This window comes from Phodopus roborovskii, unplaced genomic scaffold (genome assembly GCF_943737965.1).
Source record: "Phodopus roborovskii unplaced genomic scaffold, PHOROB, whole genome shotgun sequence".
NCBI classification, from domain to species: Eukaryota; Metazoa; Chordata; class Mammalia; order Rodentia; family Cricetidae; genus Phodopus; species Phodopus roborovskii.
In genome coordinates this window covers 142,649-154,060 of record NW_026125398.1, presented here as the reverse complement: position 1 = coordinate 154,060, position 11,412 = coordinate 142,649, and the positions used below count along the sequence as shown (strand labels likewise).

Sequence of the window (11,412 nt, the reverse complement as noted above, 5' to 3'; positions counted from 1 at the left end):
GTTGAAGTCACCCACTAACACTGTATAAGGATCAATATGTGACTTTAGCTGTAGTAGTATCCTTTTATGAACTTAGGTTGCCCTTATCTTTGGTGCATAAATATTTAGAATTCCAATATTCTCGCAGGATTTTTTCCCTTTGAGTGATAACTTTGGGTGTGAGTTCTGTTTTGTCAGAGAATAGCCTAACCACACCCAGCTTGCTTCTTGGGTCCATTTGCTTGAAATATCTTTTGTATTCTTTTTACCCCTGAAGTGATGTCTCATCCTTAATGGTAAGCTTGGATTTCTTTCCAGCAGAAGATTAGATTCTGTTTTCTAACTTAGGCTGTGGTTTTTTGTGGTCTTTTTGTTGTTGGGAAATTGAGATCATTAATGTTGAGAGAGTTATCAGAGAACAGCACTTGTGATTCTTGTCATTTTGTTGTGGTTGTATGGGTTATTTCCTCCTATTTTGGCTTTGCTGGAACTGCAGTTATTTGTTCCTTGTGTTTCTTGGGTGTGATTAATCACTCAGATTGAAGTTTTCCTTATAACACCTTCCTGTAGAGACTGGATTTGTAGATAGATGATGTTGAAATTTGATTTTATCATGGGATGTTTTAGTTTCTCCCCCTGTTGTGATTAAATTTTTACTGAGCACAGTTGTTTGGTGGCATCTGTGGTCTCTTAGAGTCGTATAATATCCATCCAGGCCCATCTGGCTTGAGCCTCCTTTGAGAACTCAGCTGTTATTCCAATGGGTCTGCCTTTTATATGTTATTTTGTCTTTTCCCCCGTGCAGCTTTTAATATTCTTTCTTTGTTCTGTACATTTAGTGGTTTCCATTATTATGTGCTATAGGGAATCTCTTTTCTGATTCCTATTTTTTGTATTCTTAATACTTTTTGCACTCTTGATAAGGGACCTCCTCTTGAGATTAAAATTTTTCTTTCTTCTGATTTCACTGAAAATATTTTCGGCCTTTTGACCTGGGTTTCTTCTCCACTATCTACAAACAGTAGAAATTGTTTGTAGATTTGGTCTTTTCAGGGTTCCAAATTTCCTGGGAGTTTTGTACTTGAATTTTTTTTAATTTTTTTTTTTAAGATTTAACATGTTCTTTGAATAAGGTGTTCATTATTTCTACCTTGTCTTCAACACTTGAGATTCTCTCTTCCATGTCTTGTATTCTTATCTCCAGGCTTTTTTTTTTTTTTTTTTTTTTTTTTTTGACTTCTTAAATTTTTCATTTCCAGTATTACCTCAGTTTGGGGTTTTCTTTTGTGTGTAGTGATTTCTACTTTTGTTATTAAATTCCTACTTTCATGTTATGATTTTTTATTGTTATAGCATTCCACTGTTCGTGTTTCACAGACTTCACTAAGGAAGGTTCCTATCCTCTGGTATGGTCCCTTGAACAGATTCACAATGTTATTATTTTTGAGTCCTCGTCTGTGCCTTCTTCATATTATATCCCTCACAACCTACTATAGTTAGATTACTGGGTTCTGGTGGAGGCATATCTTCTCGGTGGTTATTACTTTTATTTTGTGCTGGTGTCTAGACATCTGGGGGGTTGGAGCGATTGTGATATTGTCTGTTGCCATCTGCTCTTGTCTTTGTTGGGTGACTATTCCTTTCCTTGGTTTTTGTTAGCCTCTCTGCATCGTAAACTGTGGTGCTGTGGGTTAGCTGGGAGAGCATGCTTGTACAGGTTGGCGGGTGGCAGAGAGAGGAGTAAAGGGGGACTAGGAGGAGAGACTTCCAGAACTTTGGACCCTGAGGGAATCCGTTGTTCACACCTAGAGTTAGGGTTCACAGGCAGTTAGAGGTGCTACTAGAAAGATGGGATTCTGCAAGTGTGTTGCAGTACAGAATTTTCTGGAGAGATGGGGATGAGACCTAGGATCTGAACCTAGAGTTGGAGTGTCCAGTGAAGGGTGATGAGGTGGAAGGAGGTACATCTGTGAGCAGGTTGTTACTTGCAGAGGGTGAGAATGAGGAGGAGATCCTAATGGCGACAGGAAGGGTAGTGTGATTTTCCTGAGTCCCTGCCAGGTGTAGCCGTGGTAGAAAGGTGTTTCTAGGTATTGGGGCTAAGAAGGAATGGGTATGGGCTCCAGGGTGGGGGTCTAAGGATGGTCTACCGAAGGAGAAAGGCTGGAGTCCCCTCCAAAGTTTGACAGAGTTCCCCCAAGAGTGCAGGTAGGTAGGAGGAAGGCGCCTGAAGCGGTCTGCTACAGGGCTGGGGGGAGACTGGGGACCCTGTATGGGGGCGGGGAGGAGGGTGGAAATCACCTACCTGACTCTCATCCCATGTGGCTACTGGGCTTTCCAGTAAGAGTGTTGCCAGCTCTAACGGGCAGATGGGATTGGGGTGAGGGGGAAGCTGAGTCCACGGCAAGGTTCCGTGGATTCCCAGGGAGCGGGGAAACCGGGACCGCGGTTGCCAGCTGTCTGTTACAGGCTGGGACAAGGATTAGAGCAACCTGCAGTGGAGGAACAGGAAGAGAGTGAAGTGGCCTACGTGATACCCACCCCAGTGCCTCATGTCTGTTCTTAACACCAGATCAGGGCAAAGCTGTACCCCGTCCTGTCCCAGAGCCCAGGGCTTACACGGGCATACACGCTAATGTCCATCTCCGGATTTACACTTTGACCTAAGCTAAAATTAATAACATTCACTTGAATTGAGGTATCAGTATCCTGAAACCACTGTAAACTTAATACAAATGTCAGAAAACAAATGGAACCTCATTTTATTCAGAGAAGTTACAGCTAATATTCAGGCAAGAAAAATCTAAAAAATTCTTGCTTACCTAGTGAAGCTGAAGGGCTCGGGAAATCACAGATTAAAGAGGTGCCAGAGATGAAAAATGAGTTTTAATTTTGTGTATGTAAATGAGAGTAAAAAAGAAGAATAAAAATTGCTAAATATTAAATAGATATTTTTACAGTGCCTTTCTTTGCTGGAGTCTAGAATATTCTCATTCAAATACACAAAATTGTGTGATCTATAAAGGATCAGGGCTGTTACTGAAGAAACCACTTTGAGGATAGTGCCTGTCCTGAAGTAAACCCTAACTGATAATTTAGCTCCTCCATAAATTGCAAGTCTAGAGAGTGTGAAGCCAAGTAAAGGGTTGCATTTTTGTCACCTCAGATAACCCTAAAGTGTCTTGCTATCTTAGCTCATGCTCAGCCTTCTGATGTTCCGCAATACTGTGACGCTGGAAGATGCCATCACGGTCGTGTCAGTGATGGAATCCTCAATGCAGGTGAGGGTATTTTTGTGCCTACTGTTCACCCTAATTACGAGCTCTCTGAAAGGCCCACTTTATTAGTATAACAGAGTTGTACCTGGGAAATTCCGAACACAATCATTTAAAAGAAGGCCCTGTTGCCGATGGGGACCTCCATTTCTGCCATTGCTATGTTGCCTTTGCCTGTAAATGGGGAGGAGACAGGTCTCTGCATTTTCCTTCCTCAGCATAACCATTGGAGAGTTCGTTGCTCTCACTAGACAGGTGTGGTGCTTCCTGGCACAGTGATCACCTCCCATAATGATCAAATGTTTGATTCTTTGATCACTCTTGCTCTCTTTTGGCCTTTTCCCCAGGGGTCCCACCCCTTAACTCCCAAGTAAATCCTACCTTCTATCTTACAATTACTTTTCAGATGCCCTGCCTTAGCTTGAAGCCATTTCTCAGCCATCTTTTCTTAACTTTAATTATTCCATCTACTGTTTCCCCCTCTGGACTTTATCTCTCTCATCCGTAAATCCCTTGCTTTTCACTCTTACTCTGGCTGGCTGGCTAGCTGGCTGGCTGGCTGGCTCCTTATTCTCTCTCTGTTCCTTCTTCTTCATTTTTCCTGTTTATCCTCTCTGCCTGCCGGCCACGCCTTATCCTTGCTCCTGACTCGCTAGTGGGCCCATTCAGCTCTTTATTCAGGACCACCAGGTGTATTAGACAGGCACAGTAACACAGCTTCACCCAGAGTTAAACAAATGCAGCAAAAACAAAAGCCACACACCTGAAAATAACAGGCTACCACAGAAATTTGAAGAGCGTTCCATAGTTGTGTTGCCCAAGATGAGGATGTTGAGAGCCATCTCCCCCCCCAGATGAGGATGTAGAGAGCCATCTTCCCCCCCAGATGAGGATGTGGAGAGCCATCTCCCCCAGATGAGGATGTGAGAGCCATCTCCCCCCCCAGATAGAGGATGCTGAGGAGCCATCTCCCCCTGAGATAGGGATGTGGAGAGAGCCATCTCTCCCCCCCAGATGAGGATGTAGAGGAGCCATCTCCCCCCCCCCCCCCCCCTGAGATGAGGATGTGAGAGCCATCTCCCCCCAGATGAGGATGTAGAGAGCCATCTCCCCCCAGATGAGGATGTAGAGGAGCCATCTCCCCCCCGAGATCAGTGGACCCTGGTGTGTCCTTACTCTTCTTGTGCAAAGTTGGCCTTTGACTGCCCCTGGTGTCTTCTCGTCCCTCAGGGAGGTGCACTACTAGGGAGGTGTGAATGTTCTTCACACTTCCTTCCCTGAAAGCCACGGGCACAGTACCGGAGGCAGTGCGAACTCATTCTGGAAAAGCTGGAGCTCCAGAAGTCTCTTGAGCGAAGAGCTTAGAAGACTTGAAAGGTAAAGGAGGAGAAAGCAAAGGCAGGCACACAGAGAAAGATGCTTCCTTTGGCATTTAGTGAAACAGGAAGTATAAAGTTAGCAGAGAGCTGCCAAGCATCATTTCATTATCTGTTGTATATGACCAACCACTGCAAAACTCAATGCCAAAAAAACAAACAAAAACAAGCATAATTTTAGTGCTTCATTTTTTGGGGAATTAGAAATTCAGTCTGATTCAGAGGAGACAGCTGTCTCCATGCTCCCTTATCCTGTTGGCTGGGTCCACACCTGGAGAATGGCAGAGCAGTGTTTCAAAACATATCACTTGTGAAGTGTACACAGTAGGCATGGGAAGGATGTGGGAGGGCCATGGGAAGTGAATTAGAACCTGAAATTTTACACTAAAGACATTTGACCTGAACTTCAGGGTTCCCTAAATGCATGGGGTTTCTGTAAAGCTAGATTTTGAATCTTCACCTCAGAAATGAATAAGAGATAGCAAGACCATGCACTTTGTGATTAGTCAGAGTGGCATCATAACATACCTCTACGTGTAGCGGTATTATCTCCAAATCAGACAATGGCCCGAGTACGTGTTGAAGCTGAGTGGCTGTCTACATTGTTGATTGCATTAAGTCAGACCTTGAAAATATTTTTCCCTACCATTTCTCTGTTGACTCTGACTTCTCCCAGCAGCATTCTGGTTCTGGTGTGTCAAACCTGAGCATGTCTCTTCTGGGGGAGTGCAGTGAGTTGGCTTCCACTCACTGGTAACAGGTACCAGGCTGCAGTGAACTGGCACTGTGTGAAGTTAACCAGCCTCCCCCTTGGCCATAGCAGGCTATATGACCCTGAGCCATGTATGCTTAGGTGTAGCTGATCTTTTGAGGTTTCAGCTGGGCTCAGCTCAGCTTTGCCTGGGAGAGTCTGCTCATTTTGACCAGCTCTATCGACCAGAAGTGATAAATGTAGAATTCAACCACAAAGCACAGCTTCCTCATCTCATATTCAGAAGTGACTCCTGGTCCGGAGTGGGGAGGAAGTGGGGAAGACTATCCAAAAGGGAAACAGAAAACAAACCTGAATGCTGCCTTAATAGTCTTTCCTACTGTTACTTCTTTATCATGCAGAAACATGTTACAGTGTTGATCTTCAAAGCAGCAGAACCAAGTGTCTCACGCTATGAGTACATTATCTTCAAGATCCAATTGGAAGCTATAATAGCTCTCATAGTAAAAACACACACATTTCCCCCATACTTTCTTCCAGAAAAAACTAAGGCTAATAACCACCTCAAATGATGGCCATTCTGTCTAGTGAGTCAAATGGCATGGATATCACTTGGTTTTAGGATGCTGTATCACAACTACAGAAATTTTATGTAGACATTTAATTGCTAAGCAAGAATTAGACCAAAAAAAAAAAATAATCCCTAATCAAGCCATTTCTACCCCTGCAATTCCTCAGCTTTGAGACTGTTCTTATAGTTTTAGCAAATGTGGAGTAACCTGACATTTTCTGACACTGATATCTACTCATGGCAGTGATTTGGGAAAGCTGCTTGCTTCTCTGTTTGGTTACTACCCAAATTAGAAACAAAGGAACATGGGCTCTCTGGTGATACTTCTAAACCTGTGAGTGATAAGTTTATAATTTGTAATTTTATAAAAGAAATATACATTCTTTGTACATTTTGAAAACTGGAAGTAATGGATTAGTTTAAAAAAAAAAAAGATCAAATGTAATCTTTATTTCCCAGAGTTATATATTAACTTCTTAATATATTTAAATGTATATTTTTTTAATTCTGTTACTGTAAATGAATATTCAAATAATTTCTCATCTCCTTTTTAAGTGTAATTTCCTTTCAGATTTAGCACAGAGAAGCAGATCATATATGTCACCACAGTGAGCTGCTGACATTTTTTAAGTTCAGAAGGACCTTCTCAAAGGACACACTCTAGAGTGCGGTGATATTTTGTTTATGCTTTAACAAATAAAGCTTGCCTGAAGATCAGAGTGTGGAGCTAACCAGGCAGTGGTGGCACACACCTTTAATCCCATTATTCAGGAACTGTGCCTTCCTGCTAGAAAGTGGTTCTGGACTGTGCTCAGCTTTAACATGCCCAACACTGAGAGCAGCTTGCCTGGGTAGATCTTCATTCAGAGCGGATAAGCAGGCACTAATTCCAAGTCGGACCTGTGGGAGAGCTGCCCAGTCTCTGAGGAAACGTGATGGGGTTTTACAGGGAGGGGTGGGCAGTGCCCGGAGGGTTCTTCTGTCCTTATGAAGATGGACAGGCATTGGCAGCAGCCGAAGGCAGGAGCCCCAAGCTCTTCTCTCCTACGGAAGGCAGTTCTCATGCACACTACATTTCAGTACCTCCTTTGGGTAAAGCTGTGTGTGAAATCCACATCTCCGGTTCTCACTTTAAATCTGATCCATTACTGCTAGTGAAACCACCGGAGCCACACTTAGCAACATCAGCTTCTGTGCAAGGAGTCACAAGTGTTTCTTGTATTTGAACGTTACACATGAAAGGCTCTGAGTGAGCATTTTATACTGCCTTCAAAAGGTCTCCAGTGACATCAGATCTGAAAACTTAGACCAACCTCTGGTTTCATTTCTTTGTTTTGTTACAGTTTTAGGTTGAAAGAATTCAAAGTAATTTTCTTCTGCTCCAGGGGGACTGTACTTGTTACCGACTTGAAATTTTGTTGCACTTAATTCCAGGTGGCATCTTAGAGAAAGAAGAAAGACTCGGAATTTCTTCCTTTGAATGTTTTCTTATGTGTCTCTGCCCAGGTTACAGAAGGAGAATGCGCACCAGCCCCAACCACAGTCAGCAGATGTAGAGGCCACTCCAGGTTCCTCAAGAAATGACGCCCAGGGGACAAGCCAAGACTCCGAACTTCAACACAGCAGGAACAGAGCTCTAGCTGTTACAACTCCTCCCCTGCCGGGAGTCCCATAGAGTGTCCTGGACAGAGACTCCACACCTGGTCTGGGGCTCAACGGACCAACAAGTAGTAACCACTCAGCCGAGCACAAAGGTGGCAGAGATGACACCTTAGACTCATTTGACCTTGTGGCAACTCCTGAGATTAAACCAGAAAGTAGTGCTGTGTCTCCTGAACTGAAAACAACTGAGGGAAACGTGGCTCTGAAAATCCCTAACGATAAACCTCAGGGCAAGGAGAAACATGGGCCAAGTCACGGGAGCAAATTACTAGAAACTGGACATCGTCCATCACTGGGAGCCATGGATGCCCCCTTAAGGTCGCACAGTGTCAGGGGTACAAAGGCTAGAAAGGCAGCAGCCGTATCTGAAGGAGCAGGGCAGGATGATAAGCCAGACTCTGGACTGACTCATGAGCCCCATGGTCCCCCCAAGCTGCAGAAAGAAGGGTCCCAGAGCTTGCACAGAAGTACAACCCGGGTCCGATCACTGCCACCCACAGTCCCCTTTCCCCCATCCATTCCTTTGCCTGGATCAGAGAAAACGACAGGAACACCCCAAAGAAAGAGACAGAAATCCCCTGCTCAGGTGCGAGAGCCTGCACCTGAAAGTATTGAAACTCCAGATGCTCCGCTGGTGAAACTGGCCAGATTCACGTTCAAACAGAAGACAAAACTGAGCCACAGCCCTGTGCCTCCCAGCTCTACTAAAACCGCAGCCAACAGCTGTACAAGCCCTCAACCAAGGACGAGGGAAAGGAGGGGCCGTGCCTGTGGAGGGCCCAGGAAAGTTGACGACCACTTCAGGAGACCGATGCTCCGACCAGCTGCAGGGGAAGACAAAGGCGCTCTCAGGGCAGCTACCAGAGAGAAGTCAACCAGGAGAGAAGGACCAGGGGCCTGGAAGAAGGGCTATTCATCCTGAACCGGAGCTTGGGAACCAGGCTGGGCATTCTCATCCAGCTTGTAAGACGGACAGAAGGGAGGGGTTTCCTGCGATAATAAAAGCAGCAAGGTTCATGCTGGCACATTAGCCAGACTGGCAACCTTCTCCTTCGCTTCCCCGCCAGAATCCAAATCAGAATCCCTCCCTCCTGAAAGGAAGGACCTTGGGGAGAGAAGGCCTCCCGCAGCCACCGTTCCAGTGCTTGGCCGGCAAAGGCAGACTTTCCAGCTGCAGCCGTCCACCGAGAGAGCGAACCTGTCCACACACTCCCTCTTCGCTCTATCAGAACTGGATGACGAAGCGTTGGATTTTGACTGGGATGAAGAAATGAGAAAAAAGCCATGACCGTGAAAAGTGGTCAGGTCAGAATTGCCTTTCCCAGCTCAACCGAGTGCCTTCAAAGAACACCGCGGTGTTGATAGGTGTATGCACAGTGTCTATTAAGTGCCATGCAGAAGTCCAGCTCCCTCGCTGGGTTTATAATTTCAGGTTTATCTTCATGAATTAAAACACTAAATAATGAATTTCAATCAGTGTGATACCAGCACTTGGGCTGAATGAATTAATGCTTCGTTTCACAAAAAGGTGCCTTGCTATCCGAGGGCATTTCTGGTTTTTCACCCATTTTTGGTTTGTTGGTTGGTTGGTTGGTCTTTGTTGTGTTGTTTTGGTTTGGGGTATTACTTTTTTCATTTGGTGGAGAAGTTCTTTTCTAAGTTGCTTCTTTTACTCATCCAGACCAAATGCCATGAAGGGAACACTCATAAATCTAACAGGGAGAATGAGTGTCTATTTTCCTCTACATTTTCTACACAGTATGTACTGAATGTGGTGACTATTTATTAACATTCGGAATGACTGGCGAAAATCATGTGGTTTTCTCACACTTTTGTGTTTATTCTCATGCATCAGATTAAATGTGACTGTCTTTGAGAAGCTTCTTTTGTTCCCCGGCACCAAGGCAAGTCACACAGCTTTCTGAGTGCTGATCTTTGGGACTCTGTCGTTCTTCCCCTGGAGCCAGTACTCGCTGGTTTGATTCTCCTTTGCTCTCAGAAGCCTACCTTCAATACAACTTCAGTCATGTGGTTAGGAAAGAGTGTGAGCCAGAGCTCTGGTTGTAATGGATCACATCTGCACCACTGACCCTGCTAAGCTGCCATTCGTTATCTTTAAAACCAAGCAAATTTGGCCCAGAAGTAGAATGCCTATCCAGTGGGTATGAAGCCCCATAGTAAATCCCCTTGCACTGCAAAAACTAAATACATAAGCAAAAATAAAAGTAAAGAAAACCAAAGGAGTTGCTGTGTCTGGTGGGAATAGACTACTCAAACTCTGTTCTTCCGTGCGCTGCTAAAACCCTTTGTTTGGATGCCAGCAGGGTCCTTGGGTTCTATCCTTACAGACTTGCTTCGGGTATGCATTTGTAACAATGATCGATTCTTTGGTTGACCCGGGGGGACTCTGGGACATGAAGAATACTCAAAAACTGAAATTCATACAGAAAAAAACCACAAAAGTTTATGAAAACCAATTTTCTTATGTTTGTAAAAAATTAATTTCCAAATTGACTAGCTTTCGGAACATTTTAAATTATTAGAACATATTTATTACTTAAGAGTCTTCAGGCACCTCATACAGCTCATAAAATGTGTAAAATGTCTATACAAGCAGCAATTTTAAAATGTATTGCATATTCCTTAGACCTACTCAAAAACATTAAGCTGGGGCTTAAGTGATGTAGTTCTGTGATTGTTTAAGATTGTTTAATAACTTTCAGGCATAGAACGATCCTGAATATATTCTTAATCCCCTGTCATTGTTCTTTCTTTCCTGGGTTTTAGTAAACTTCCAAGAACTAAAGAGGAAAAAGAGAATTAGGTATTTTTTCCTTTTGGGGATGGAGTATATACCTGAGTGTGCATGAGTGTGCAAGAGTGTGCATGAGTGTGCATGTGTGCATGAGTACACTCACCATTCTTGTACATGTGGAGGAAAAGGTTGATGTTGGTGTCTCTCTCTCAAATTTTCCCACCTCACTTTTCAGACAAGGTTTCTCACCCAACCTGAAGCCTGTGATTTCCGCTACACTCACAGGTCAGAGACCTTCCTGACCCACCTGTCTATACCCTCAAGGCTAGGGTTTCAGACATCCACCTCGCCCAACTGATACACGGGTGCTGGGGATGCAAACTCAAGCCCTCATGCTTGCACAGTGAGCACTTTGCCCACTGAGCCATCTCCCACGACCCATGTATAGATACGCTGTAACACACCGTGCTTTGCTCTTTTGGAATGGGGGAGGTGAGACAGGATCTCACTCTATAGACCTTGCTGACCTGGTATCACTGTTACCATCGTCTTGCTGTGTGTCCTAGTTAGGGTTCTATTGCTCTGCTGAAACACCATGACCAAAAGCAAGCTGGGGAGGAAAGTATTTATTTGCCTTACACTTCTACACCACCGTGCACCATCAAAGGAATTCAGGGCAGTAACTAAACTGGAAAGGAACCTGGAGGCAGGAGCTGCAGAGGCCATGGAGGGGCACTGTTTACTAGCTTGCTCCCCTGTGACTTGCTTTAGCCTGCTTTCTTATAGATCCAAGACCACCAGCCCAGGGACGGCACCACCTACAATGTCCTGGGCCCTCCCCACCAATCACTAATGGAGAAAATGTCCTAATGCCTTGCCTACAGGCAGATCTTATGGAGGCATTTTCTCAGGTGAGGTTCTCTTCGTTGGATGACTCTAGCCTGGGTCAAGTTGACTTAAAACTAGCCTGCATACTCTGCTTGCATTTAGTTTCAAAGTCTCCCACCTTGGCCAATGGGAAAGTCCCTTATTCCAGTATCCTATTAACACCCTGAAATTTCTGAAAGCACAAGGCTATTTGA

The 11,412-nt window shown here is 44.5% G+C and overlaps 1 pseudogene; it reads left to right on the top strand.

The window, feature by feature from the left end:
• The first annotated feature begins 3,173 nt into the window (after window positions 1–3,173).
• On the top strand, window positions 3,174–9,573 carry LOC127215250 (DNA helicase MCM9-like; annotated as a pseudogene).
• The last annotated feature ends 1,839 nt before the right edge of the window (window positions 9,574–11,412 follow it).